Source organism: Pongo pygmaeus, chromosome Y (assembly GCF_028885625.2).
Source record: "Pongo pygmaeus isolate AG05252 chromosome Y, NHGRI_mPonPyg2-v2.0_pri, whole genome shotgun sequence".
NCBI classification, from domain to species: domain Eukaryota; kingdom Metazoa; phylum Chordata; class Mammalia; order Primates; family Hominidae; genus Pongo; species Pongo pygmaeus.
Window position 1 is genome coordinate 47978682 of NC_072397.2, and position 27297 is coordinate 48005978.

The following is a 27297-nucleotide window of genomic DNA, read 5'->3' on the forward strand; positions in this document are numbered from 1 at the left end:
CAGCTACTTGGGTGGCTGAGGCAGGAGAAAGGCAGGAACAGGGAACTTGGGGCTTGCAGTGAGCCAAGATCACACCACTGCACTCCAGCCTGGGCGACAGAGAAAGAATCTGTCTCAAAAAAAAAAAAAATAGTTTGGGAAAATGGCTGAGGGCTGAGGTTAGAAATTCAAGGCAAAACATTATGTTATTTATTTTATATCATAGAAGAAATTTGAAAACACATAGAATGCATTCCACTATTCATAATTTTTTTTTTTAGTATTTTCAGGCTATTTATATTTTTGACATAGATTAAGTAGACAGTTTTCCCCTGACAGTGCCAAGGAGGCTGGGAGGTCTGGGTTGGGTGCAGCTAAGTGGCTGTGGCAGACTGCTTCTTTAGACTCCTCCTCACTGGGCAGGGTATATTTGAAGGAAAGGTAACAGCCCTAGTCAGAGACTTACACACAAAACCTCCAGGGCACCTGTGGGTGCGGCTTCAGTGGATTTCATCATTCCTACCTGCCGGCTCTGAAGAGAGCAGCTGATCTTGACTAGAGGAATTCTGCCAGCACAGTGCACAAGCTCTGCTAAGAGACAGACTGTCTTCTCAAGTGAGTTCCCCGTGACTCCTGACTGGGAGAAACCTCTAACAGGGGTTGACAGACACCTCACAAAAGAGCTCCAGCTGGCATTGGGCAGGTTTCCTCCTGGGATGAAGCTTCCACAGGAAGGAGAAGGCAGCAATCTTTGCTGTTCTGCAGCCTTCACTGGTGATTCCCAGGAGAACAGGGTCTGGATTAGAGTGCCAGCAAACTGCACTGGACCTGCAGAAGAACCTTACTGTTAGAAGAAAAACTAACAAAACAGAAAGCAACGTCAACATCAACAGAAAGGACCCCCAAAAAAAACCCCATCCAAAGTTCATCAGCCTCAAAGATTGAAGGTAGATAAATCCATGAAGATGACGAAACACAAGCACAAAAATGCCAAAAATTCCGGAAACCAGAATGCCTCTGCTCCTCCAAATGATCACAACACCTCTCCAGCAATGGCACAAAACTGGATGGAGAATGAGATTGAAGAATTGACAGAAGTAGGCTTCGGAAGGTGGGTAGTAACGAACTCCTCTGAGCTAAAGAAGCATGTTCTAACCCAATGCAAACAAGCTAAGAAGCTTGATAAAAGGTTACAGGAACTGCTAACTAGAATAACCAGCTTAGAGAGAAACATAAATGGCCTGATGGAACTAAATAAAGCCTTTAAGATATATGGGAATATGTGAAAAGACCAAACCTACTATTGATTGGTATACCTCAAAGTGATGGGGAGAATGGAACCAAGGTACAAAACAAACTTCAGGATATTATCCAGGAGAACTTCATCAACCTAGCAAGACAGGCCAACTTTCAAGTTCAGGAAATACAGAGAACATCACTAAGTTACTCCTTGAGAAGAGCAACTCCAAGAGACATAATCGCCAGACTCACAAAGGTTGAAATGAAGGAAATGATGTTAAGGACAGACAGAGAGAGAGGTCAGGTTACCTACAAATGGAGGTCCATCAGACTAACAGCAGATCTCTCAGCAGAAACCCTACAAGCCAGAAGAGAGTGGGGGCCAATATTCAACATTCTTAAAAAAAAGAATTTTCAACCCAGAATTTTATATCCAGCCAAACTAATCTTCAAAAGCAAAGGGGAAATAAAATCCTTCACAGACAAGCAAATGCTGAAGGATTATGTCACCACCAGGCATGCCTTACAAAAGCTGCTGAAGGAAGCACTAAATATGGAAAGGAAAATCTGGTACACCACTGCAAAAACACAACAAAATATAAAGACCAATCGATACTATGAAAAAACTGCATCAACGAATGTGCAAAATAACCAGCTAGCATCATGATGACAGGATCAAATTCACACATAACAATATTAACCATAAATGTAAATGGGCTAAATGCCTCAATTAAGAGACACAGACTGGCAAATTGGTTAAACAGTCCACAATTTTTGGTGTGCTGTATTCAGGAGAATCATCTCACATGCAAAGACATATATAGGCTCAAAATAAAGGGAAGAAGAAATGGCCAATGGAAAGCAAAAAAAAGCAAAAAAAAAAAAAAAGCGAGGTTTCAATCCTAGTTTCTTATAAAACAGACTTTAAACCAAGATGAAAAAAGACAAAGAAGGGCATTACTTAAAGGTAAAGGGATCAATGCAACAAGAAGAGCTAACTATCCTAAATATATACCTACCCAATAGAGGAGCACCGAGATTCATAAATCAAGTTCTTAGAGACCTATAAAAAGACTTAGACTCCCACACAATAATACTAGGAGGCTTTAACACCACACTGCCAATATTAGACAGATCAGTGAGACAGAAAACTAACAAGGATATTCAGGATTTGAAATCAGCTCTGGACCAAGCGGACCTAATAGACAACTGCAGAACTCTCCACCCCAGAGAAACAGAATATACATTCTTCTCCGTGCCACATAGCAGATATTCTAAAATTGACCACATAATTGGAAGTAAAACACTCCTTAACAAATGCAGAAAACGGAAATCATAACAAACAGTATCTCAGACCACAGTGCAATCAAATCAGAACTCAGGATTAAGAAACTCACTCAAAACCACATAAATACTTGGAAATTGAACAACCTGCTCCTGAATGACTGCTGAGTAAATGACAAAATTAAGGTAGAATTTAAGTTTTATGAAACCAATGAGAACAAAGGGAGAATATACCAGAATCTCTGGGACACAGCTAAAGGACTTTTAAGAGGGGATATGCTAGCACTAAATGCCCACAACAGAAAGCTGGAATGATCTAAAACCAACACCCTAACATCACAATTAAAATAACTAGAAAATCAAGAGGAAACAAATTCAAAAACCAGCTGAAGAAAGGAAGCAACTAATATCAGAGCAGAACTGAAGGAGATAGAGACACGAAAAACTGTTCAAAATCAATGACTCCAGGAGCTGGTTGTTTGAAAAGATTAACAAAATAGATGGACCCCTAGCTAGACGAATAAAGAAGAAAAGAGAGAAGGATCAAATAGACACATTAAAAAATGATAAATAGAATATCACCACTGATTAAATAGAAATAAAAACTAACATGAGAGACTACTATAAACACCTCTACACAAATAAATTAGAAAATATAGAAGAAGTGGATAAATTTCTGGACACATACACTTTCCCAAGACTAAACCAGGAAGAATTTGAATCCCTGAATAGACCAATGAGAAGTTCTGAAATTGAGGCAGTAATTAATAGCCTACCAATAAAAAAACACTCTGAACCAGATGGATTCACAGCCTAATTCTAGCAGAAGGGTAAATAGCAGCTGGTACCATTCCTTCTTAAACTATTCCAAGCAATTGCAAAGGAAGGACTCCTCCCTAATTCATTTTATGGGGTCAGCATCATTCTGATACTAAAACTTGGCAAAGACACAACCAAAACAAAATTTTCAGGCCAATATCCCTGATGAAAATCGATGTAAAAATCCTCAATAAAATACTGGCAAACCGAATCCAGCAGCACATCGAAAATATTATCCACCAGGATCATGTCGGCTTCATCCCTGGGATTCAAGGCTAGTTCAACCTATGCAAATCAATAAATGTAATCCATCACATAAACAGAACCAATGACAGAAACCACAGGATTGTCTCAACAGAGGCAGAAAAGGCCTTTGAAAAAATTTAATATCCCTTTATGTTAAAACCTCTAAATAAACTACGTATTGATGCAACAAATCTCAAAATAATGAAAGCTGTTTATGACAAACCCCTAGCCAATATCATACTTACTAGGCAAATGCTGGAAACTTTCCCTTTAAAAACCAGCACAAGACAAGGATGCCCTCTCTCAGCACTCCTATTCAACATGGTACTGGAAGTTCTGGCCAGGGTATTCAGGGAAGAGAAATAAATAAAGGGTATGCAAATAGGAAGAGAGGAAGTAATACTGGTACCAAAACAGATATATAGACCAATGGAACAGAATAGAGACCTCAGATTGCAGGGATATGGAAGAAGCTGGAAGCCATCATTATCAGCACACTAACATAGGAACAGAAAACCAAACACCATATGTTCTCACTCATAAGTGAATGTTGAACAATGAAAACACGTGGACACAGGAAGGGGAACATCACACATCGGGGCTTGTCAGGGGGGTGGAAGGCAAGGTGAAAGGGAGCATTAGGACAAGTACCTAATATATGTGGGGCTTAAAACCTAGCTGACAGTTTGATAGGTGCAGCAAACCACCATGGCAATGTAAACCTATGTAACAAACCTGCACATTCTGCACATGCATCCCAGAACTTAAAGTATAAATAAACAAATAAATCTCCAGCAAGGAAGGAAACCAGAGAACAGGTTAGAGTCTCGCTATTCACATCTGGGTACACAGACTCAGTCCCCAATTCTCTTCTTTTTATTCTGCCAGCTATGGCCTGAATATGAACATAACAGACACACAAGAGTTCCAACTCCTGACAATCTGCTTCTGCCCAAGAAGAGTGCCCTCCCTTTTCTCCATCCTGCAACTCATGGTACTAAGAAGTGGCATGGGGCTGTCCAGATGAGATGATGAGAGAGGCCTGGCCTGAATGGACCTGTCCTGGGCTGCCCTGTGTTATCTGTAGGTGCACACGGCCAATTGCCTGGGGTATCAGGGATGAGGGCTGAGTTGATATCTGTGTTATCAGATAAGACTTTTACATTGAGCCTTTGTAAGGCTAGAACTCAGAAATGTCAGGGCACAATGAAAGGACATCTCAATCTCTTGAGCATCTCTCATCAACAGAGGTGGATACAGAGCTGTGTCAAGAATGTGTGTTCCTGGTTTCTTAACTGCTGTGGGGTTCTGTCACCAGGAAAGTGTGTTAAACTCTTCAAGGGTTCCATCCACTGGGCCCTTTCTTTCTATAGGAACTACCCAAAGGCCCCACTATGCTACTAATTGCTCAGTCTCCTCTTCCATGTCAACTCTTTATTTGTACACAATTAGGCAAACACAACTTCCCCTTAATTCCCTGGAAAGACCTAAATGCAGCCTGGGTTCCAGGATATAAGAGACAGCTGGAACGTAACCTTGTTTTTCTTACCATCTCTGGGACCCGATAAAAGTCACTGTGTATTTGAGGCTTCCCCGGCCTCCTAGCGTGCACAGTGGGGATAATGTTATCTACTTCCTAGGGAATGTATCAGGTGTATATAAGATAAAATGTAAAAATAGTGGTGTGGTTTCACCTGTAAATAATGCGCACACTTAGAGATGGAAGCATTAGGATAACAGGTTGGAGGTAGCATGGGCCACATTTCAAGTAGGCCCGGGGTCTAGCAGTGTGATCTTGAGAAACTCACTTCTCCACTGGGCTTCAGTTTCATTCTGCTGCAAAACGAGGTTGAAATTAAATGTAGATATCATCCTCTGGCATTTATGTGGTTTAGCTGTGTGTCCCCACCCAAACCTCATTTTGTATTATGACCCCCTGCTGTTAAGGGTGAAACCTGAGGGGATTTGACTGTATTATGGTGACGGGTTTTCCTCATGCTGTTCTTGAGATAGTTAGTGAGTTCTCACTAGATCTGATGGTTTCATAAGTACCTGGTATATCCCCTGCTCTCACTCACTTCACTTGTGGGTCACCATAACTGGAAGTTTTCTGAGCCTCCCCCACCCAATCTTGTGGAACTGTGAGTCAATTAAACCTCTTTTCTTCATAAATTACCCTGTCTCAGATATTCCATCATTGCAGTATGAGAATGGACTAATACAGGCATTAAACTTTCTAGGGCCTTCTTATTATGTACAGAATTATATCCTTGTGCCTTATCTCACCTGTGTTGGGGAAAGCCTTCACAAAGTTTCCCAGCACTAGGTGGTTAGTGACTCAGTTTGTTATTGAAAAAAATGGCCTACTGCTTGATGCCAGTAGTATGGCACTTGGGTTTTGAGAAAAATGGCATCTTGTTGTAAGTTGGCCAACAGGAGATAGGAGCCCAGCTCAAATCGATTTTCTTATACAGGCTTTAAGGTGTTGATTAAAAAATGCTTAAGAAGTGAGCTCTGGATTAGGAGGGGATTGCTGGAAGGAAAGTAGTAATATGGAAAGTCATGAGACATGCACAGTCATCTCCTCTTGCTTCCTCACAGGTTACATGAATATTCAGGGAGAGTTAGTACAAAACATGCATTGGAAATTTGGGCTCTAACATCAGCAAACTCATTCTCCATGGACTTCAGTTGGACATACTGATTCCAGCCTATTTCAGCAAACTTTTTAAAATCTTATAAGCAGAGAAAATTTAAGTGTTTCAACAAGCTGTTTCTTATCTTTCATTCTAAATATCCAATTTTTAAAGTCTTTTTTTTTTTTAACAGTTTGGAGGCACAAATTCAGCTTCTATCGAATGGAATACAGAATAGTGTATGACTTTTGTATTAGTTCAGGCTGCTATACCAAAGAACCATGAACTAGACTGCTTGTAGACAACAGGATTTAATTTCTCACACTTCTAGAGGTTGGAAATTTGAGATCAGGGTATCAGCGTGGTTGAGCTCTGGTGATGACTCTTCTGAATTTCTGACTGCACACATCAAATTTTATTCTCATTTGGTAGAAGGAGACAGACATCCCTCTGGGTTTTCTTGTGTAAAGCCAGTAATCTCAATCATGACGGCCCCAACCTCAGGAGTTAATTACAACCTATCTCCTTATAGCATTACACTGGGGGTTACAATTTTAATACAAATTATTGTAACTCTCAAGATTTTTTTTTAAAGCTGTCATTATTCCTCCTACTGGGTTTTTCCTGTTTGCTTCCTCAGTCTTTCCCTTTCTTTCTGTCTCTTTTTGTGGGAACCTGTTTGCCTAACTCTATCTCTCAATTGAATTCCTCAAACGCAGGAAGCAAGCTCCAATGCTATGAGATGCTCTATGTGCAGACGCACATAACAAAGAACTGAGGGAGTGCTCAGGCCAGTAGACAGAAGTAAAGTCATGCTCTCAGTCTACACTTAACCCTGCCAATTTTCACAAGCGTGAGCTTAAAGACTGATGCTTTCCTGGTCCACCTTCAGTTGGGACCACAGCCCCAATCTCATAAGAGACCTGAATGCAGAGGCAGCAAACTAAACTGTGTCCAGATTCTGGTCGACACAAATTGTGAGATAGTATATACTATTGAAATGTGCTAAGTTTTAGGGCAATGTTGTCAGAAAGGAGCAGATATGTAGCCTCATCTCCCAAGCCCCAGGATTCTCCATGCCTCTGCTTACCTCTTCCTCAGGCTGTCTGTACCAAATTGGTCCCTTTCTAATCTCTGCCAAACTCACACCTGTAAGACTCTTCACCAAGGGTGGCTTCTCACTGACACATTCTTGTGCAGAGATGCCTCCCTGTTGTCATTCTCATCATGGATTAAAGATCACCTCAGTGAGGCCTCTGGGTCCCCCTATGCAATGACTTTGCAGCTCTTCTTCTCAACATTCTACTTTATATAATAGTCCTTACTCTTTTCTTTTATATATACTTGCTTTAGTGCCTTTGTCGAGCTGTCTTCAGACTGTTCTGTCCTCGGAGGGGCATGCAGGCATGATGTAACCATTTTCTGTGCCACATGTTGAGCCCACCAAGGTAGCCGGCAAAGGGTGAGTGCAAGGGAATAAAGATTGGCTAAGTGGGCATTGTGGAAATCGTTGATAATAACACGAGGTGTGTGACTCTTACTTGCTCCAGCTGCTCCAGCAAAGCTCAATAGGCACCAGAAACACAGCAGGCCGTAACCACCTCAAGGCCATCACTAAGACTGCGGCCCCAGGCAGGAACATTATGGAACAAATCATGTACCATTGTTTTGTGTCCTCAAGACACTGACTGTTTAGAGTTCCAGGGGACAAATTAGCAGAATGTGAAGGCTCCAAGGACAATGAGTGACCTTGGAATCCTCCATTGCCCTGTCTTTTCCTCCGCCATTTGTGGTGTGCTATCTACTCATGAGGCACCCTCCCCTTATCCAGGGAAATTATTTAATACGACTTTCAAATGAGGAGCTCAAAAACCCAACAGGAACTGGCATTTTCCCGTGACTTCAAATTCAGGGTCCAGTGCTCTGGCACATTTAGCTCTATCCCATCTTTATCTACCCAAAATGCCTCTGGAGTGGCCATGCCTCTCTCTGATTTGAAGGGCCTCCAGGGAGTAAAAGCATTTTTGCAGAGTCTCAGAGCAAAGGGTCTTAATTCACCAATGAAGAACCAAGGATGGCCGACACTTATGAATATGTGAAACAATCGAGGTGAACCACTTCGAGCACCCCTAGTTATGAGGAAGAAAACAGTCTTTTCTGTAGCCATTGTCTACATTAGGCTGAGGTGGAGCATAGCTCATTTTACTTCCAGCTCTCCACAGAGGTGGATGCAGAACCCCAGTCCTGTCCTCTTGAAACCGACCTGAAGAGGACCCCAGGTGAAGAACAACCCTGGATCTGCTCATTCTCTGTGTCCCTGGATATGTATCTAGGGAAGCGGATGCCCTTGCCTTATGGCAGATCTTCCCGCCTAGCTATTCATTTGTAATACTTGGCCTTTAATGCTTTGAATGAATTTATTTCACACCTAATTTTTTGAGAGTTTTTATCATAAGGTGATGTTACTCTTTGGGAAAAAGATTTCTTCGTCTATTTAAATGTTATGCGTGATCCTGGGTCTGTCGTTCTGATTAGAAGCTGAGAGGTGCATCCATTCCTAGAGGAGAGCATGAGAACATCAGATCTCAAGTTCTGTGAACATGACCTGTTTATGATGTCCACTCTGAGTGTCTGACTCCCTAAAGTAAATTGTAGCCCAGGAACTGTCATCTGCTGTCTTCCCTGAATTATGCCAAGTGTCTGGAAAAGTGCGTTTTATATATGTGATGAATAAATAAACCCTAAATACAACCTATTTAGCTATGTCTGAGTGTGCCTGGTGCCCCTTTCTCACAGGATCTCTATGTTTCAAAGACAAAGTCCAGCTAACAGGAAGCTCAAGTGCCCTTTACAAATGTAAGAACAGGTTTGTTTTCTATATGCTTTTCCAACGGTAGAGGGACATGAGTGATTGTGACATGAAAGACCTTCTGGGGTGAAAGAAGAGAAAAAAGAGAAAAAAGTAATAAATAAGAACAATCAGAGGATGCCCCAGCAGCCTTTCCACAAAACCAAGCATTAGGGATACACTTTTCATGTTTTATGCCATTCATTTCCCACAAAAACCATATAAGGTTGTAGGGGAAAGTTGAATATTAAATTTCAACTCAATTGAACATGGGCAAAAGCAATGGTCACTAAGTCCTAGAACAGGTTACATGAGCCCCTTGAAGCATTCGTCCAGGACTGTTTTGGAGAAATATCTATTTCAATCTATTCCTATATGTTAGTTACTGAAAAACAACAGACAATTGCAAAAACAAGTTAACTTTTTCATGTTCCTTGAGCCCAGTTGTGAAGAGCCCTCGTGACTGGGCCTCATGCCAAACAACTCATTACAAAAAGAGCTAGGGCCGTGGGGCACGCCGAAAGTTCATAAGACCTCTTCTTGTCTGTACACGGACGGGTGACCTACTCTGGAGTCGAGGCTATTGCTTCCCGGTCTGGTAATGAATCCTCCGCAGTCTGGTGAACGTAAATATGTATATATGTTTCCCTTCGCCCCTTCCCATTGCAATTTGCTTATTATAGCTGCACTGCCATTTACGTGAGATAAAGCTTGTTTACCCTTAAAGGTTTTTTTTGTGTGTGTTTTCTTCTCCCCTTGCACGTCTCTCATACAGAACAGAGGTTCAATTTGCAAGTCTCTATAGAGATGCAAATTGAGGCTGATAAAGATGCACTGGTATCCTAAGACACAGTTAGTAGCTGGCAGAGTCACCACTGTGCCTTGGAGAAGACATATGCTCTACTACTAGACAGCTGGTCCAGGAACTATACAGTGGTGGGGAAGTCCTGGTAAAAGTTGAGAAAAATGATAAAGAAGAAGAGAGTTTGACCCTGGAAGGCTGCTGTCAGGGAGTTCATCAGCTTATCCGTTGTGCCTGGTTTTGCGCATTGGCATCATTCACACCTCTAGGTTCAGAATAGGCTCATTTCCTCCTGGGGAGGGGACAAGACCTTTCATGGCAAGACCATGAAACACCAGAGGCTTGGGATGTGGAGCTCAGAGCAGGAAATCTCCATCCTTCAGAGACTTGGGCATGTGGAAGACATGGGTGTTTATGGTGAAAAAGGTTTTAGGCCTCTGATATCAAATTTAATGTGGAGGTAGAGATTAATTAATCCATGAATACATTCAAGGTCTTCACGATATCATATCAGCCATAAGACAACAGCACCCACTTGTATTAATAATCTTTATGAAGAGCATTATCCGAGAGAATTCTCAAAAAAAATTCTCAGTCTACAAAAGAGAAAACAAGGCTTTGTGATGTCAAATGGCTGCTCAGAAAAACACAAGTAAGAATGAGAATCTTCCACAGTGAGGGTTGCATGAAATTCCCTTTAAGCTACCTGAGGCTCTATGTCTGTCCCTGACATGGAGGAAAGGGCATGGGGAAGCCTCACTTTCTTTCTATTTTAGAGACAGGGCACAGGACAAGATACCCTAAGACAACTCTTTTGACTGAAAGCAACTTAACTGGGTCTTTTGAAACCTTAAAAGGAGTCTTGAGAAACAACTACAGCAACCCCACACCTGGCAAAAGTTTCAGTGCTCAGGGACTCCAAGGTGAGAAAAACCCCTCAGAGGGCCAAGGAATTGAGCAAGTTAACTGAGGGAACAGAAAACCCAAATAGGTATAAACCAACTGAAAGTTAACTCAAATATATCAGTTGAAAAACTGAAATAGAAAAATAATTTTTTGCCACATAGCAGATTGACAAAAAAATTAAAAGAATGTTAACATCCAAGGGGGTCTGGATACTTAAAAGCAGATAAATTCAGAAATTACTATTTGCAGTATACGTTTCACAACCCTTTTGGAATATATTCCAGCTTTACCTATTAAAACTTTACACTTTCCTACTCTTTCACTGAGTAATCATTTTCCTGGTAGACTATAATCTACAAGGGATTAATAAATGTTGTCAGCTAGATTGCATTCCCTTCTTAAAAATTATATGTTCATGTCCTAACACCTAGTGCCTCAGAACGTGACTATATTTGAACATATAGCCTCTGCAAATGTAGGTAAGTTTAAGTGAATCAATTGGGGGGCATCCTAATTCCAGATGACTGGAGCCCTTATTAGAAGAGACAGGAAGGATGGAAAAGCAGAAGAGAAGATCTTGTGAACACAGAGATAGAAGATGATCATCTACAAGCCAAAGATGGAGACCTCAGAGAAACCACCCAGCCAGTAGCTTGAGGTTGGATTTCTAACTTCCAGAATTGTGAGAAATTCAATTTCTGTTGTTAAAGAACTTCAGCCTGTGGTACTGTATTATGGAAGTCATAGCAAACCATTACAGCCTATTAGGACACAGATAAGATGTTCCGTGTAGCGGTCGGGCGCATGTGGCTTACACCTGTAATCCCAGCAATTTGGGAGGCCGAGGCGAGTGGATCACGAGGTCAGGAGATCGAGACCATCCTAGCAACACAGTGAAACTCTGTCTCTACTAAAAAATAAACACGCACACACACACAAAATTAGCCGGGCATGGTGACAGGCGCCTGTAGTCCCAGCTACTCAGGAGGCTGAAGCAGGAGAATGGCGTGAACCCAGGAGGCAGAGTGCAGTGAGCCGAGACTGCGCCACTGCACTCCAACCTGGGCGACAGAGCGAGACTCCGTCTCAAAAAAAGAAAAAAAATGTATTCCCAGTAGCATGGCTGAAATGGAAATAGAATTTATTATGTCGGTCTCCACCAGTATTAAAACGCTAAATTACTGAGGGAAAGGCCCCACTTATGGAATCTTATGAAGACATATGAGGGCGCAGGTCATGTCCTGATGGAGATATAGAGGTGGGCCCTGTGAGACCCATGTACAAAGTCACCTAAGACCGTTTTGCATAACTCCCACTTTTTGGGTAAAACCTCTCTCTAGTAAGACTGTGAAATTATAAGACGTAGACAAGGTCTGGCAAGGCAGCGAAGCTGCCTGCTACAGGAAATATCTGGGGTGGGTAGATATAACAATAAAAATAATAGCAACATGAAAAGATACTCACAACCTAATGTAAAGTAAAAACAACACAAAAGTGTTTCTTTTGACATTTCTGCAAACTTATGACCGGTGACTGTGCATCTAAGTTGCCATTATGGACTAATGGAGGCCAGATTCCTCTGGGAAGGAACTGTGAGTCCTTAATTGAGAAAGCCCTAAAACAGTTTCTGGGGAATCCTCACATTTGGGTCAGGGTCCTGGGCTTCCCTGGTCTTTTCCATTTGGAGAGCTCTCTGTGCCCAACTTGCCTCCAGACCAGCACGGGCCATGGTTGTCAGCATGGTGCGCCTGCCTTTTGTTCAATGAGATGGAGTAGTTGCACTCATCAAACAGCTCCTCAGGGATCTCCTGCATAGAGTTCTGCAAAGAGAGTGCCTGGAAGACTGGCCAAGCGGCATCAATGGCATCCTGGCTTTCCCCACAGGGGAAATTCCAGTTAGAAAATCTACTCCCCGGATCAGGCACATAGGCGCATTTGTGTAGACCTCCAGCCAGGGAGAAAACAATATGACAGCTTGAAGCCTTAGAATAAACGTCTGAACAGACAAAGGTGACCCCCAGCACTCATGTTCCCCTCCTGCCATCAGTAGCCTGCGGTATAAATTTGACAGGCTTTTAGCCTCCCAATACCTGGAAGTCTGCTCCTTTCAAGAAAGGACCCATTATCTCTTTCTTTCCCACAAGACATGGTGATGAAGAGGGGTGTGTGGCTGCCGCGATGATATCAAAGGTGAGGCCTGGCCTGGGTAGGCCTGCCATGGGTGGCCTTGTGTTATCTATGGGTAACCCCTTCCATATGGCCAGAAGAGCCAGCGGTGAGGAATTAGCAATGTCTCCATCATAAAAAAAGGCTCTCAGTTCAAGCCTTCCTGAGATGAGAGCCTCAGAAATTCAAGATATAGCAGGAGAACATCTTGCTGCCTTCAGAGTCTCCTTAGTAAATACAAGGCTGTCTCTAGAACGAGGGATCCAGGTTACCAGTGTTCTAAACTTTCTTTGAGTCTGTAACTAAGGAAGTGAGGTCACTTCGAGATTCCATCATCTGGTCTCCTGTGAGGGAAATGCACGAGGGAAAAAGAAAAGGCACCCACAATAGTTTTAAGGATAAAGAGCCTTTATCCCAAGTGTATGGCAATACAGACATGAAAAGCAAATAATATAAGAAGCAAATTGCAATGGGAAGGAGAGAAAGAAAATATATATATGTACATATGTATATAAATATACATATATGTATATAAATATATTTGTATATAAATATACATATATGTATATAAATATATTTGTATATAAATATACATGTATATGTATATTTACACTCACCAGACTATGGAGGACTCATTACCAGACTGGGAAGCAACAACCTGGGATCCAGAGTCGGCCATGTGTCCATGTACAGATGAAGAGAGGGCTCATGAAACTTCGGCACAGTCTGGGACCCTAACTCTTTTTGTAATGAGTTGTTTGGCATGAGGCGCAGTTAAAGGTGCCCTTCACAACTGGGCTCAAGGAACACAAAAGATCAACTTGTTTTTGCAATTGTCTGTTGTTTTTTCAATCATTAATGTATAGGAATGGATTGAAAGATTTCTCTGAAACAGCGCTGGATGAACACCTCAAGGGGCTCATGCAAACTGTTCCAGGACTTGGTGACCATTGTTTGTGCCCATCTTCAATTGAGTTCATATTAAATATTTAACTTTTCCTCCACATTAAATTCCCAATTCTCAGAAACATGTCCACCGCCACAGGGCCTGGCTGGAAATATTGTCACTCATTGAGTTTAGAGGATGGAATGTTGGTCAGTGGTGATGCTGAGGTGTTGAGTGAAGACAGCTGGGACAGTCCCTCCAGGCTGAGGGAGGAGTTGGCCTCTCTTGTGGGGTCCTTGGCATGTCATTGCCCCTTTGGGCATCTGTTTTCTTATGTGGAAAATGTAGGAATGATGAGCCTGTTGGGCAGGCCACACAAGGCAATGACGGGTCTCAGGGAGAAAGAGAATCTCAGGGTGCTTGTGTCTGGCTCATCCTGAGAGGGATGATGGTGACAGCAATCATGACAGCCACATGAAACCGAGGTGTTAAGAGGCCTTGTGAGGTAGTTAGTTCCCACCACACTTTCCAGTTGAGGAAACAGCTCAGGGAAACCCGACTGCATGCCCAAAATGACACATCCAAGGAGTGTTGGACCTGAGAGTGAGTCTAGAGTCAGAGCTCACTGGAGGTGGTCAGAGCATTGGACAAGCTGATTCAGGCCACTTATCCGTGTCCGAGGTTAGTGTGGCTGAGGCGTAACTGAAAGAAGCATATTTTCATTGACTTTGTCCCTCATACTAGCAGGTGGAGACCTACAAGTTGTCTACCCTGTAGTGGAGCCCCAGAGAGCCCAGATGAGGCTGTGACAGCAAAAGGTGAACGTGCCTGTGGTGGGGAAGGAGGGTTTCAGAGAACAGAGCTTATTTCTCCCAGCTGGAGACCTCCGAATCAAAAATGCAGAGGGCCTTTCTACTCCAGCCCTTTCCTCCTGTGGCTGCTCTGCCTAAAACACCTTCATTACACAGACCAGAGCAAGGCCTGGGAGAGCTGGGCTCCATTTGGCTTTTAAAACAGGTGGAGCCAGGGACCGCATGACCTTGTGGCTTGTTAAAATCCCACCAAGGATGTAATTACGGTGAGGTTGGTGGCTATAGAGGCCAGCTAATGGGAAGACATAGAGAATTGGGAAAAGGCAGCTGAGGGTTCTCAGCTACTCCAAGTGGGTAACCTAGGTAGAGGGGGCCAGGAGGCAGGGGTTTATAAGATTTCAGGGGACAGGACTTGGGTGGGCACCTGAGAGCAGGTGCTCCTCACCACTACCACTCTGAAGGTGCAGGTGTCGTGCCCTCTCTGGGGACATTCCTCACTGACCTGGTGATGCTGGACATTGCCACGAAGAAGTGTGTGGATGTGAGTGAGCCTGGAGCAGACAGGTCAGAGACCAGGATCCTGATGCCTGGGAAAAGAGAGTCTTGAACTGAGCTCCTAGATCTTAGTCCTTGCCAAAATGTCTTGCGAGGGCCTCACAGCCCTCCCCACCCCATAAACAGGATATTTTACTCATGAGTGATGGAGGCTCCACAGCAGCCATCAGCCCCGCTCCCTGAGTGGTGAAGCTGCCGATCTGCAAGGCCTCTTTTGTGCACATTCCCTGGCCCTGGCGGCTCTGGTGGTGGTGAAGCTTGGGAAGCGCTGGAAATGGGGGCTACTCATGGACCAGCGGACCTTTCTGATGGTCTTTGGCTTTCTGTCTTCTAGAGAACTGTGATCAAACCCCAGAAAAACAGAAAGGTGAGCAGTAGCTGAAGTCCTCACTTTGCGGGAGGGTAGAGGTGGAAATCAGAAATCAGCCTGGGCAGGACATTCCCTGGTCCCGTCTTCCGCATCTAAGATTTATTGAAAGGGAGTAATACACAGAGAAGGAGGAGACCTATCCTAATGCAGGGTGCAGTCAGGGGAGTGGAGTTGATGACAAGTTCCTAGAGGAAGTGCCATTTACATTCAACTCTGAGAACAAGTTAGGGCTGCATGTTATTGGAGGAGAGGTGACAGCCCCTTAAAAGAAACACCCCAGAGACCAGCCCTGCTCCGTTCTTCTTTTATAAGGCCCCTACAAAGTCTTTCACCCAGGCCCTGTCAGCATTCTGTGTTTCCCTCTGTCTCCAGAAGATTAACGTCCTCCAGGAGATGCAGGGGTTCCAGATAGCTGTAAAAAATCATCAACTTCAGACTCTAGAGGAATTTCTGGCTTGGTTCCAAGCCTGGAGCAGCACAATCAGAATAAAAGGCAAAGACCTAGCAGATGAGCAGAGGGTAGGAGGGGAGCCTTTCTTGCCGCCAGCCTCACACAGCCTTTGGCCATGGCTCCCTGGCTGGCATCAGGTCCTGTTGCACCTGGTCTCCAGCTGCTGGGGAGGAACTTGGGGACCTGAGGTGTGGCTTCTGGAACCTCACAGCTGTCACTCTTCTCTGAAGCTGCCATCCATGAAGAACAGGCTGTGATAAAATCTCAGAGCCATTAAGTGCCTGTTGTTGTAATTGCTTTCCTGGCTCATTGAAGTTTGTACTAAGCATGGGCTCTGGAAGTTAGGCAGCTCGAATAGTGTCCCAGCCACACCATTGACCAGACCTGCGACTGGAGCAGAAAGCTCATTGCTCTGGGACTTGAGGCATCACGTCGTAAATTTAATGCACCCAATCCCCTTTTCACTGTTACCTACCTCTCTCTATAATCACCATGACCTGATCTCTGCTAGCATTTTTCTTTAAATGGATAAACATACGTTATATAGTATATATTATTCTTTCTCATGATTTTTTTGCTATATTGTATGTTTCCACTCATATGAGATATTTAGAGCATTTAACTTCATAGAAACACAAAGTAGAAGAGTAGTTCCCAGGGACTACACAAAGGGCAATGGGAGGGGAATGTTGTTTACTGGGTACAGAGTTTCAGTTTTAAAATATTGAAAAAAAGTTCCTTATGAACGTGGACAATGGTTGCAAAACAATGTGAATGTATTTAATTTCTTTAAACGGCACACAAAAAAATTACTAAAATGGTTAATTTTATGTATTTTTATATTTTACTAAAATGTAAAAAGTACTTTCTAAAATGAACAGACTATAGCTATTTGCAACTGGTGGGTGAATATCACAAATGTAATGTTGCATAAAAGAAAGTAGACGTGCCAGCTTGGACAACATGGTGAAACCCTGTCTCTACCAAAAATACAAAACAATTAGCCGGGCATGGGGGTGCAAGGCTGCAGTCCCAGTGACTCAAAAGGCTGAAGTGGAAGGATATCTTAAGCCTGGTAGGCAGAGGTTGCAGTGAGATCATGCCACTGCACACCAACCTGGGGAAAAGAAAGAAAGAAAAAAGAAGAGACAAAGAAAGAAAGAAGGAAGGAAAGAAAGAAAGAAGATAGAAGACAGAAAAGGAAAGAAAGAATATAGGTGTACAAGTATACATACTATATAATTTTATTCATATAAAATACTACAATCAAATAAATCTGAGGTTCTGACTTCCACTAACTGTGGAGTAGCTTGTTGAACTCCCACAAATAACAATGATGAAACTTGAATAAAATATATTATTATAGAAAAACGCCTATGCGTAATACATATATGATATGTGTGTTTAACAGCTGAATGAAGATTTCAGCTATGCTCACTGTAGCGGAGATAAGCATTGGTTTGACACTAGCCCAATGAACCCTGTTTATAAAACAAGTCTTCAAGGTAAAACAACAAAATCCAGAGTTTCTATTCTATAATTATCATTTATAGTTTCTAGTACAGAATTTTAAAATTCATAAGACATGTAAAGAAACGTGAAAATGTAATCCATATACAATATCAAAAGCAGGCAGTAGAAGCTATCCCAGGATGTTGCAATCAGCAGACAAGAATTTGAAGGCAGTTTTTATGAATATGTTCATGGGGAAAAAAGAAAATATTCTCTTCATAAACAAACAGATGTGGAACTTCAGCAGAGAAATGAACTTATATATAAAAAAACTAATAGATAAGGAAATGAAAAAAATCTTTTGAGTTTATCCACAGATTTAAAACAGAAGACAAAACAATAGAAATTATCCAGTCTGGAAAAAAAAAAGTACAAAAAGTTTAAAGGAAATGAACAGAGCTCTCGAGACCTGTGGAATGACTGAGTCTGAGGAGACGGGAGAGACAAAAAAAAGTAAACAGGGAACAAAAGTAAATCAACAACTTATAGCGTAATACTTCCAAAAACTGTCCAAATACCTAAATATTTATATCCGAAAGGTCAACAAATACAAAACTAAGTACAAATAAAACCACACTAAGGCCATATCGTGGTTTATGAAACAAGCAAGGCAGGGCTTTTGCTTGACTTGCTATGATTTCTAACTGCTACTATTTATGGATACTATGGAAATAAATAGTAAATAGAATGGAAGATAAGTTATTCTCAGAGTTTTTTCTTTTTTTTTTTTTTTTGCAAAGATGACTGTTATTAAAAGTAGATGACTTTCCAGCATGTCGAAAGGTGCGTGGCAGTGGAGGGGTGAGGAGAAGGGTCGGGGCTGAGGGGGGGGGGGCCTGCAATGGTCTGGGCGCACCCAGCTTCCCGAGAGCAAGCGTTATGGCAAAGTTGGGCAGGCTGTCGTAGGCTCCCGGGCTCTGTCTTGTCAGAGAGAAATCAAACTTCAGGCACAAATAGTCGTGCAACTGGCACGTGGGGAGACTGTGTCACAATTACAAGTGAGACCACCTGCCCTGGCCACGTTGTCTCCTCGCAGGCAGGAGAAGTTTGGGAACAGATAGGCTCCCCTCAGCAGGGCGGAATTGCACTGGAGACATGGAGGGGCGGAGGAGGAGATGAAATTTTCCCAGGAGGAGATGAAATTTTCCCCGTAGTGTTGGAACTGTAGTCTCAGATACACTCCCAGGCTTTCGGTCGGGGCAGTCGGACTATAATCCCAGCATGCGCTGGGCTTAGGGGCGGTGCCCAGCCCTGGAGGTAGGGTCAACAGGGTGGGTCCCTCGCAAGGCATCCTGGGAGTCATAGTCCTTAAATGGTTTCCAGCAGGTTGATCGCAAGGCTACCGAACTACAATCCCAGCATGCACCGGGATTGGGGCGGTGTGTAACGCTGGAGGGAAGGACAGAGAGGCGCGTCCCTGGCCAGGCATGCTGGGAGTTATGGTCTCTTAACGGTTTCCAGCGATTGGCCCCCGGTCTGCGGACTACAATCCCAGCAGGCACCAGGCTTTGAGGCGGTGTGTAGCACTGGAGGGAAGGATAGGGAGGTGCGTCCTTAGCCAGGCGTGCTGGGAGTTATGGTCTCTTAACAGTTTCCAGTCCATTGGTCTCAGGGTTACCTGACTACAATCCCAGCATGCGTTGGGCTTGGGGGCGCTGCGCAGCCCTAGAGGAAAGATCGGGACGGCGGGTACCTCGCACGGCATCCTGGGAGTAATAGTACTTTAAGTATTTCCAGCCCGTTGGTCGCGGGACTAACGGACTACAATCCCAGCATGCGCTGGGTTTGGGGGTGGTGTGTAGTGCGGAAGCGAAGGATAGGGAGGCGCGTCCCTAGCTAGGAGTGCTGGGAGTTATGGTTTCTTAACGGTTTCCAGCCCATTGATCGCCGACCTGCGAACTACAATCCCAGCATGCGCTGTCTGTCCTCCCCCGTGGTGCGCAGCCCTGGAGGGAGGGGCAGGGCGGTGTGGACCTCGTCCTTTCCGAAGCGATGCCACATGCTGATTCTGTGCCACCCCCTCGTCAAGGGAGTCCGGAGAAGGACTTGAGGGGCAGGTTTAGGCTGGGCGGTGAGGACGGTGTGACGCTGCAAAGTGCACCTCCCTTCCGCAAATCGGTGGGGTCTGGTCCTCATTGCACAGCCCGCTGCACATCTCGGTGTCCTCTCACATATACACCCACGGGGGGTTGCCATAGCATCGCGCCTTTTCCAGCCCAGGGAGACGCCTGCTGTGCTAACCTCTATGTGAACTGAGACATCCACCTGCTGCGTGGCCCACTCGTGCGCAACTTCAGAGCTCTCAGGGGGTGATGCGGGCTGTGGCTCCTTCGTGAAAATGTCACCCTCTACAGCGCCTTTCTTGTGATATAGAAGTTGACGCGTGAGAGAGGGTATTTATTGGGTTACCCGGGATCTGCTAACAGGAGAAGAGAAAACCACAATTCCCAGGCATAAGAATCTACCTAAAGATGATGGTTTAGGTATTTTACAGTTGAAATCACCAGCCTCACCTCAACTGAGTCCTGACTGATGAGTGTCTCAAAAACACAGTTGGTGACCTGATCCCTCGGGAACAGGTGGTGCTCCAGCTTTGTGGGGATGACTTTCAAGGTGCAGAGCACTTGGGCAGCATTTGAAGTCATTCATGTTTTACATCTCTGCTTTGGATGGAAAGTTGATCACCCACAGCCGTTGGGGATGTACCTTAATATGCTGGGGCTTATCCGTTCAATTTTTCTGTCTAGACAATGAAAACCCAGAAGTTCCACTTGCATGTAGCCTCTTAATAATCGACGTCCCTAAGTTCCTTATGTCCTCAGGATGGTTCCTTTTGTTCTCAGATGTTACCAACTTTCATGATGCATCTAATCTGTACAAACCTGTGTATTACTCTATGTGAAAAGAATACTTTGTTCAAATTACATGTTCTTATAATTTTCACTTGTGATTAATGAGTATGGGACACTATTAAAAAAACCTGAAAAACCTTATCATAGCAATTGAATCATGTTACTGTACTTTATGAGGAATTAACCCCTTCAGGATTAATTACACATGGGTTCATCAGCACATTTGTAAAGAAAGAAAGAAAAACTGTATAGCCTTTATGAAATTGGAAAAATAAAGAATTATATATAGGGAGACCACAGCACAATACTAGGGCCCTTCTCTTATTTTAAATAGACTGTATGGGGTCGAATGCCTGCATTCCTAACCTATCCTGCAGTATTCTCATCCTACTCTTCACTGTGTATTTAGGTGGAGGTTTCTGAATTCACTTGTCCACAGCGTTAGTGGGGATGTTGTAACGTGAGGGTATCCATCACCTATCATCTTAATAATTAATGAAGAGAAGAGCCTTGAGATCCGTGTTCAGATGCACTGCTGCTGAGTATGTGCCTGCAAAGACTCTGCCCACAGCGATGGTCTCAGAAAGTTGAACCTGATGCCACCACAGCTGCTGTTCACAGATCTAGGTGCTCCTTGTGATTTGAATCTCCTGCTTAAATTTGTGGTTGTGAACCTGCTATGCTCACCCCATTTATGGTAGTACTCTTTGTGTTGCCTTTTCTATTCCATTTGTTTCCTGGGAACTCACTGTGTAACTGCAATTCAGAGAATATGTACGGATTCCACCCCCCACTACCTAAGTCACTGTACACTTGTCCCATTTGTGTCATGTTGTCAGACTCCACACTCTTCCTCTCTAATGGAATTTGTGGAAGAATAGTTACCTGTAGATCTCCTCAGTGTAATGTGGCTGGGATTGATTATGCAGCTGGGCATTTTGTCCTTGGCATCATTGACTTTATTCAAAATACCTTTCCCACATTTTGAAGTTTGATACTACTTTGTTAATGTGAACACTTGCCATAGCAGGCTCTATTCAATATCTTTGTGAATTTAACTGTCAAAACAACTTATGAAGTAGGCACATGATCCCCATTTTACAGGTGAGGAAACTAATGTTACAAGATTTTGAGTAATTTTATTAACTTTACACAACTTTCTGGTACATTTTTAACTTAATTTAGATCTCTGCCTCCACAGTGTGTGGGCTTACCTCCTTTTCTATTTTGTGCCTCTCTTCTAGCATCTGCAAGGGTACATGTTTTATTTTTAGTACATCTTCTACTTGATGGTAGGAAACTTGACAAACAGGTCCTTAGTGGGAGAGAAAACTCACTGGCATTTGTCCTTCTCTGTGCTCCTTCTTACCCTGGCAGGTGTGAGAGTTATCAAGTAAGATGGAGCAGTGGTAGATCCTGACCAATCCTCACTTGGAATATTGGTTATTATAAAAAAATAGTCCTCTCACTTTTTACAAGTGTAATGTCTTTGCCTTAAAGTTTTGTCTGGGCTTTCTCTTACAGATTCCTGCGAAAGAAGTGCAAATATTGATGAAGATAATATTACTGCCTTGCTGTCAAACTGTGACAGTCGCCTTTTTATGTATCTCCAATTATAAATGCAATACATACTGTAAAAAGAAAGAATACATCATAAATATCTTTATAAAGTAAAAGTGTCGGCTGGTGGCCGGGAGCAGTGACTCATGCCTGTAATCTCAGCACTTTGTGAGGCCGAGGTGTGTGGATCATGAGGTCAGGAATTTCAGACCAGCCTAGCTGACATGGTGGAACCCAGTCTCTACTAAAAAATACAAAAATTAACTGGTCTCCGTGGCGGGTGTCTGTAATCCCAGCTACCCACAAGGCTGAGGCAGGAGAGTCACTTGAACCCAGGAGAAGAATGGTGCTGTGAGCCAAGATCGTGCCCTGCACTCTAGCCTGGGCAACAGAGTGAGACTCCATCTCAAAAACAAAACAAAACAAAAACCTTGGTTGGCCTAGTGACTCAATCCCAGCACTTTGGGAGCCCAAGGCAGGTGAATTGCTTGAGACCAGAAGCTCAAGACCAGTGTGGGCAACTGGTAAAATCCTCTCTCTACAAAACTACAAAAATTAACCAGTTGTGGTGATGTACACCTGTATTCCCAACTACTAGGGAGGCTGAGGTGGGAGGATTGTTTGAGCCTGGGAGGCCAAGTTTGCAGTGAGCTGTAATCACACCACTGCGCTTCCATGTGGGCAACAAAGTGAGACCTTGACTCAAAATATAGAAACGTAATAAACTGAAAGTCCCCTTTATTCCCTTCTCCTCAAACTCACTTTTTTTTTTATTTGAAAAAACTGTTAAGAGGTTGTTTTTTATTTTTCTGGCTAAGTTGTATAAATTTCTTTCTTTTTTTTTTTTTTTTTGAGACAGAGTCTCTCTCTCTCACCCAGGCTGGAGTGGAGTGGCAAGATCTCTGCTCACTGCAAGCTCTGCCTCCCAGTTTCACGCCATTCTCCTGCCTCAGCCTCCAGAGTAGCTGGGACTAGAGGTGCCCGCCACCATGCCCGGCTAATTTTTTGTATTTTTAGTAGAGACAGGGTTTCACCGTGTTAGACAGGATGGTCTTGGTCTCGATATCCAGCCCCCTGATCTGCCCACTTCGTCTTCCCAAAGTGCTGGGATTACAGGTGTGAGCCACCGCGCCCGGCCTGTTCTATAAATTTCTAAGTGATACACATAAAGTTTATTTTAAAAATTACATCATACTACATTTTTAAAAATTTACTCTTTCTCCAGCTGTATTCTATCTATCTATCTATCTGTCTATCTATCTATCTATTTATGACAAGGCCTTGCTCTGTCACCCAGACTGGAGTTCAGTAGCTGAATTAGGGCTCACAGCAGACTCAAACTCTCAGGATCAAATGATTTTCTAACTTCAGCTTCTGAAGTAGCTGGGAGTACAGGTGCATGCCATTACTCCTGGCTAATTGTTAGTTTTTTTTTTTTTTAAACAGGGTCTCACTGTGTCACCTAGGCTAGAAGGTGATGCACAATCACAGCTCCCTCTAGCCTTGACCACTCAGGCTCAGGCAGTTCTCCTGCCTCAGCCTCCTGAGTAGCTGGGACCACAAATGTGTATTAGCACACTTGGCTGTTTATTAGTATTATTATTTGTAGAGACAGGGTCTCCCTATGCTGCCCAGACATGTTGTGAACTCTTGCACTTAAGCAATCTGCTACCTCCGCCTCCCAAAGTGCTGGAATTACAGGTGTGCATGAACACAACTTACCCAGCCTTTTTACTTTGTGTAAGAATAGCATCAGTATATTAAAAATATGATGGAAATTATTTATGGTGTCTTTTCAATTCTTATGCAATAAAATTCTCTTATTAGAGCCTTTTATTAATGGTTATAGTGTATTTTCTGTAGAATGTTACTGTCATACACGACATGCCAATGATTCAAGATACCCGAACTTCATGAATGCACCGTGACAGTAGAATATTTCATTTATCTAAAAAATATTTTTATAAACGATATAGCAAGTTTACATGCAGCGTAGCCTGGTGTGGCGGCAGGTGCTTGTAATCTCATTGAAGGCTGAGGCAGGAGAATGGTTTGAACTCAGGAGGTGGAGGTTGAAATGAGCCGACATCTCACCAGTGCACTTCAGCCTGAGTGACAGAGCGAGACTGTGCCTCAAAAAAATAAAAAAAAAATCTTCGCATGCAAGATTTTATGAGTAAATATTTTTCTTATTTTTCTTTACAACTCCATATTACTGTCTCGATTATTTAGAATAGGTTCCAGGGCAGCAGTTGATTTTATTTTGGGTTTTACGTATGTATTATAATTTTGGATGTTATAATTTCCAACTCTGCCTGTACACTTCAAGTCAATGTGGATTTTTAAAAATATTTTAATAGTACAAACTATTCACAGATTCAACTTCTTAATGTTAAAAGCAACGGCAGCTCCTGGTTTAAAAAGGGGACAGTGGAAGCATCAGGCCATTTTATTTAAAATCGCATTAGATATTTCAGATGGATGATAGTTGAGATCATTAAATCCCATTTCTGCTTCCAAGATTTCCACAAAATAGCACATTCAATCCTCAGTCTTAAGCAATCATGACAGAGATTCCAAATTGGCTCTCAATGTCAAGGTAAACCCATTTCTGCTTCTAAGATTTCCACAAAATAGCACATTAAATCCTCAATCCTAAGCAATCACGACAGAGATTCCAAATTGGCTCTCGATGTCAAGGTAAACCCATTTCTGCTTCTAAGATTTCCACAAAATAGCACATTAAATCCTCAGTCCTAAGCAATCACGACAGAGATTCCAAATTGGCTCTCAAGGTCAAGGTAAAACCATTTCTGCTTCTAAGATTTCCACAAAATAGCACATTAAATCCTCAGTCCTAAGCAATCACGACAGAGATTCCAAATTGGCTCTCAATGTCAAGGTAAACAGCGCACTTTCTTCTCTTGCAATACGTAAAAGGTACATAGTTTGATACACAAGGGAGCATAGCAGTCAGACTCTTACAAGATAGTGCTGTAGAAATAACTTCCATGTTTCCATCTGCCATGTGTATCCTCACCCTTGTCTCCCATGCAGTAACACTATCAGTATCCTCACCTGTCCTTTCTACTTTCTTTGAAAGAGGATGCTGATTTCAGCTAATACATGACAGAGGCATTTCAAATCAGAAAGGAGTTTCTTGAGATATATGTGATTTTAGTTTTAAGTAGAATTTCCTGAAGAGTTTTAGTTACAATACCATGTTCAAGAGGATGGTGGTGAAACTCATAGTAAACATTTGGCAAAACATAGGTTATGGGGTAGCCATCTCCTAGAAACACTTCATTGGGGTTTATATATGAAATGTGAAATATCGTAGGTTTAATCCTGGCACAGAACCAAAAGTGAGTGCATTGCACTTGAACAGCTGACCAATCCCCAGCACAGGTCCATATCAAGAAACGGAGAAGAAAGAATCCATTTAAACCCAGAAACGTCTCCATGTGCCCAAATTGAAAACCAAATTTCACTTAGGAAACTAATGTTGGGTTTAGTTAAAATATAAATCGGTAATACGTTTTCAAAATTAAATTATATATGTGTTTGTTTGTCTGTATAAATATGTCCCCAACTTTGCTCATGGCCTATCTTCCATACTTTTTGGCTGATTTTCAGTGGTTAGCTTATCTTGTGTGGATGAATAGTCAATGAAATAGTCTTAATTTCACAAAGTGTTTATTTATAAATCTATACTTCCTTTGTGTGAGAGAAAATCTTTTGTGAACAAAATTTAACTTTTGGAAAGCTTTATAACTCCATATTTTTTCTTTTAAAAATTGTGATTGTGGTAGAAACACATAAAGTAAAATTTACCATCTTTATTCTTTTTAAGTATATATTTGGTTAGTGTTAAGTACATTCACATAGTTATGCAAAAGATCTGTAGTATTTCTATGTCTTGCAAAACTAAAATTAAATGTCTTTTAAGACAACTGCTCATTTCACCATCTCTTCAGTCCTTGACAAACACCATTCTAACTTTTTTTTCCTATGAGTTTTTCTACTTAGGATACCTGGTTATGAATGGAATCATAGACTGTCACTTTGTTCCTGTCTTATATCAGTTAACATGATATTCTCAAGAATTATCACATAATATGACTTTTTAAAGACTGAATAATATTCCACTTTGTGTATGTGCCACTTGTTATTAATCTGTTCATTGGTCAAGGGACATCTGGGTTGTTTCTGCCTTTTGGCTTGTGTTAGTAATGCTGCAATAAATTTGGGTGTGCAAATATCCCTCCCAGATCATGTGTTGTATATTTTAAATACACAGCCAGAATGGGGTTTGCTGGATTATATAATAATCTCATTTTAATTTTTTTGAAGAGCTTTCGTACCATTTTAAAAACAGGTTTGAGGTGATAGATTATTGTGACTTTGCTTTGCATTTTTCTAGAAGAGAGATGTGGAGTATCCTTTTAAATGCTTAGTCATTTCTATGTCTTCTTTGGAGAAAGGTCATTTCAAACATTTGCCTTTCTAAATCAAGTTATTAACATTTTTTGCTGTTGAGTTTTAGGAGTTTGTATATTTTGAAAATTAACACCGACCAAATATATGATTAGAAAGTATTTTTACTCTTTTTTCTTATATGTATGTATGTATGCACATATATAACCCTATACAAGGCAGGGTCTTGCTATGTTTTCATGGGTAGTCTCCAACTTTTGGCCTCAACAGATCATTCTGCCTTGGCCTCCTAAAGTTCTAGAATTACAGGCATGGGCCACCATGCCCAGCTTTCACCCACTTATTAGGTGACATTTGTATGCCACTAAATGTTTTATTTGATGTGTAGAATAGTTGAAGCTTAAAGTAGTCCCTTTTTTTGTCGTTGTTCTTTTCCTTGTTGCTTATGAATTTGATGTCAAACTTAAGGAAAGAGTTTTAAGACTTATAAACTTTTCACCTATGTTTACTTCTAACAATTTTATTAGTTTTTATGTTAAGTATTGAATCCATTAAAAAAACTTTTCTTTTTATAGATGATACAAAGGAAGCATCCAACTTTATTTTTTTCTCTGTAAATATTCAATTTTGAAAATTCTTTGTTAAAGATATCCTTATTTTTGTATTGTGTAGTCATGGAAATCTTATGGAAGATTATTTTATCATGTATGCAAGGGTTTATTTCTGGGATTTCTATTCTGTTTCATCATCTATGTATCTGTTATTGTGGCAATACCATATTGTTTTTGTTTTTGTAGCTTTGTATCATGATTTTAAATCAGAAAATGTAATAACTCTTTGTCCTTTTTAAAGGGTGTTTGGCTAGTCACACTTCCTAAACAACTTTTAGAATTATACTCAAATATTCTGCAAAAAAACCATACCATTGGGATTTTGA